The sequence below is a fragment of the Caretta caretta genome, chromosome 1 (assembly GCF_965140235.1).
Source record: "Caretta caretta isolate rCarCar2 chromosome 1, rCarCar1.hap1, whole genome shotgun sequence".
NCBI lineage: Eukaryota > Metazoa > Chordata > Testudines > Cheloniidae > Caretta > Caretta caretta.
The window spans coordinates 4,520,999-4,525,471 of record NC_134206.1 but is presented as its reverse complement, the minus strand read 5'-3'; positions in this window follow the sequence as shown (position 1 = coordinate 4,525,471).

The window sequence follows — 4,473 nt, the reverse complement described above, 5'->3', positions numbered from 1 at the left end:
AGCAGCCCTCAGTGGTGAAAGAACAGGTTAGGGACTATTTAGAAAAGCTGGACATGCACAAGTCCATGGGTCCAGGTCTAATGCACCAAGGGTGATGAGGGAATTGGCTGATGTGATTGCAGAGCCATAAGCCATTTTCTTTGAAAATTTGAGGCAATCGGGGGAGGTCCCAGATGTTTGCAAAAAGGCTAATGTAGTGCCCATCTTTAAAAAAGGGAAGAAGGAGAAACCAGGGAACTACAGACAGGTCAGCCTCACCTCAGTTCCTGGAAAAATCATGGAACAGGTCCTCAAGGAATCCATTTTGAAGCACTTGAAGGAGAGAAAGGTTATCAAGAACAGTCAGCATGGATTTACCAAGGGTAAATAATGCCTGATGAATCTGATTGCCTTCTATGATGAGATAACTGGCTCTGTGGATATGAGAAAAGTATTGGACATGATATACCTTGACCTTAGCAAAGCTTTAAATAAGGTCTCCCACAGTATTTTTGCCAGCATGTTAAGGACATACGGATTCTAAGAATGGATTATAAAGTGGATAGAATGCTGGCTAGATTGTCTGGATCAAAAGGTAGTGATCAACAGCTTGATGTCTAGTTGGCAGCTTGTATGAAGCAGAGTGCCCCAGGGGTTGGTCCTGGGGCTGGTTTTGTTCAGCATCTTCATTAACTATCTGGATGATGGGATGTATTGCACCCTCAGCAAGTTCATGGATGACACAAAGCTGTGGGAGAGGTAGATACACTGGAGGGAAGGGAGAGGGTCCAGAGTGACCTAGACAAGTTGGAGGATTGGGCCAAAAGAAGTCTGATGAGGTTCAACAAGTACAAGTGCAGAGTCCTGTACTTAGGACGGAAGAATCCCATGCACTGCTACAGATGAGGGACTGAATGGCTAAGCAGCAGTTCTGCAGAAAAGGACCTGAGGATTACAGTGGACGAGAAGCTGGATATGAGTTGGCAGTGTGCCCTTGTTGCCAAGAAGGCCAAGGGAATATTGAGCTGCATTAGTAGGAGCATTGCCAGCAGATCGAGGGAAATGATTATTCACCTCCATTCAGCACTGGTGAGGCCACATCTGGAATGTTCCATCCAGTTTTGGGTCCTCCAGCACAGAAGGGATGTGGAGAAATTGAAGAGTCCAGCGGACGTCCTATGATTAAGGGGCTGTGGCACATGACTTATGAGGAGAGGTTGAGGTAACTGGGATCAGGGATTTTCTTTGTTTTGGTTTGTGGATTCCTCTGTGCTAACCCCAGGTATTTTTGTTTTGTTTTTGTTTGTTTGTATACTTAAGATGGACCCCAGGAAAGCAATTTTTGGTGTTTAATTCCTAACAGCCTGAGTTTTCAGACGTGTTTTCTTTCTTGTTCCAATAACATTTACCCTTTTTAAGAACCTGATTGGATTTCTGTGTCTTCAGAGGTTTGTGCACATGGTTTTTAGATAGCTGGTGGCAACAGCTGATTTTGCTGTTTTTTTCTGTTCCTTTCTCAGCTCTTCCCCGGGGGGGATGAAAGGCTTGAGGGTACCCCACAGGAAGGAATTTCCCTAGTGTGTCTTCCTGGGTTCTCACAGGGGTTCTGCACTTGGGCGGTGGCAGCATCTGTTCAGGGAGATTTTGGCAAACCAGTAAAGTACCTAAACCACTATCACTTGTTGCTAACAGGAGCCATATTAGCAGGCCGTACTGAATCACTATTGTGTGTTGCTAACAGTAGTCAATTAGCAGGCCATTCTGAGCCATCTTTACTTATTGCTAAAAGTAGCCAAGTCAGCAGGTCGTAAATTGATCATGCAGTGGCCTCAGCATAACAAAGGCGGGGATGAGGGGGGTGGAGGGGCTGGGTGCCACAGACAGGGCAGCTTGACCCCACGCCCTTCCTGCTGAGAATGTTGAAATTGCTGATGCGTGTATTTTAGAAAAACAAGAAGTCTGTATATATGTGCCCTGGGAATGTTTGCCAGGACCCCAAGGCATGGACACTCTGAAAAAAGAAACAACAACATAACTGGTAAATTGATGACCATAAGGAAATCCTTGTTTGACCTTTTTAAACCTGCTTCCTTAGCAAGTTTTCTTTAAGGGATATGTCATTGTATTACTAATATATAAATAAAGGGAAAAAAAATTGAGGTAATTGGACTTCTCAGAAGGGGCTCTTCAGGGATGCTCCCTCTGGATGCATCTTGGTCCCCCCCGGCAGACGGAAACCTGGCCAGGAGAAGCCTGTTACGGTGCCACTCGAAAGCCATGCTCAGCTTCTCTAACGATTGAGGGTTGGGGGTGTTTTACTAACCTGTTGTGGACACGTGTAAGTGCTTGAGACTAAGTCAAGTTTAGCTTTAAGTGAAAGCACTCTTGTGTCATCCTGTTTGTGCCAGCCATCAATCGGTTGGACAGTCGTGTCTCCCCCGATTTATTTCCTGACACCACCTCACCTGCCCACCAAATGACAACTTGGGAGGGATGAGACCACCTTGGGTACATGCTGGGACCCCTTATTGGAAAGTTCCAAGCTCTCCAGGGATGTGCCCCTCTGTTTTCAAAAAAAAAATCAAGTATGCCAGTTTTTAGGGCTAGCTGGTTACTATAGCTGCTTCATCCCAGGGTTCTCCTCCATTGCGGCCCCTCTCACCAATCTCCTCAAAAATGAGAGTCCAAAAAGAATCCAGTGGATCAAAGCCTGTGAGGAGGTTTTGCAAACCCTAAAGGCCAAGCTCTGTCAGGAGCTTGTGTTGAATAGCCCCGACTTCACAAACGAGTTCTTGCTTCAAACAGATGCCTTCAGCATGGGCCTAGAAGCTGTTCTAACCCAGGAGGTGATGAACACCCCATCCTGTACATCAATAGGAAGTTGTTCCCAAGGGAGAAGGCCTATTCTGTAATTGAGAAGGAAGTGTTGGCAGTGAAGTGGGCTGTGGATTCACTCCGCTATTACCTCCAGGGCACCCACTTTAACCTAGTCACGGGCCACATCCCCATCTGATGGCTGTATGGTATGAAGGATGCAAATACCAGAATCATGAGGTGGTACCTTTCCCTCCATCCCTTCTCCTTCTGAGTCCAATACCAGGCCAGGAGAACCCATGCAAATGCAGACTTCTTCTCCCGGGAGGGGGAAGCACAGTTTGTGGGGACAGAAACTAAAAGGGGTCATGGGAGTGAGGGAGCAGGGAAAGGATGGCCAGGCACCTCAAGGATTAAAGAAAGCCTCTGGGCCCACCTAGCCCTGCCCCACTTTACCTGAAACCAGTGCCAGGCCTGGAGGCGGGAGAAAGGGAAAGAGCCTGGCTCAGTCAGGATCTAACTAGTGAGGAGGCAGGAGCTTGTCTTGGTGATCTGAGGACACAAACCAGAGCCTGCCAGCCCAGCAACCATGGGAGCAAGTAAGCCCCCATTCCTACCACTCTAGGTAACAAGGGGGAACCTATCGAGAGACCCCAACTAAGGGGAACCTGGATTCTTGGGACCATGTCCCAAATTTAAGGATATGAATAGGGAGTATCTCACAGTTCCTGGGCCAGGAACAAAGGGAAAAGGGGGGGCAGCCTTCCCCCCCTTCCACCCAACCTTCTCAGTGATCTAGCCACTAGCTACCCAACCCCTGGGGACCCAACTACAACCCTTATAAAAGCAAACATAATTCTGGGATGTATTAGCAGGAGTGTTGTAAGCAAGAACACAAGAAGTAATTCTTCCACTCTACTCCGCGCTGATTAGGCCTGAACTGGAGTATTGTTTCCAGCTCTGGGCACAACATTTCAGGAAAGATGTGGACAAATTGGAGAAAGTCCAGAGAAGAACAACAAAAATGATTAAAGGTTTAGAAAATATAACCTATGAGGGAAGATTGGAAGAATTGGGTTTGTTTAGTCTGGAAAAGAGAAGACTGAGAGAGGACCTGATAACAGTTTTCAAGTACCTAAAAGCTTGTTAAAAGGAGCAGAGAGAAAAATTATTCTCCTTAACATCTGATGGTAGGGCAAGAGAGGTTTAGGTTGGACATTGGGAAAAAACTTTCTAACTTTCAGGGTGGTTAACCACTGGAATAAATTGCCTAGGATGGTTGTGGAATCTCCATCATTGGAGATTTTTAAGAGCAGGTTAGATAAACACCTGTCATGGATGGTCTATATGGTGCTTTGTTCATCATTGTAGTTGCTTTCTTTGTCTTTGGCAACCAGAAAGCATAGCTGTAGTTCATCAATCTGATCAAGAACCATGTTCACACAGGGTCAAAAGGAAAGCCATCTTGCATCTCAAGTTGCAGTGGGGGAGGTTTAGGTTGGATATTAGGAAAAAAAACTTTTTCACTAGGAGGGTGGTGAAACGCTGGAATGGGTTACCTAGAGAGGTGGTGGACTCTCCTTCCTTAGATATTTTTAAGGTCAGGCTTGACAAAGCCCTGGCGGGGATGATTTAGTTGGGGATTGGTCCTGCTTTGAGCAAGGGGTTGGACTAGATGAC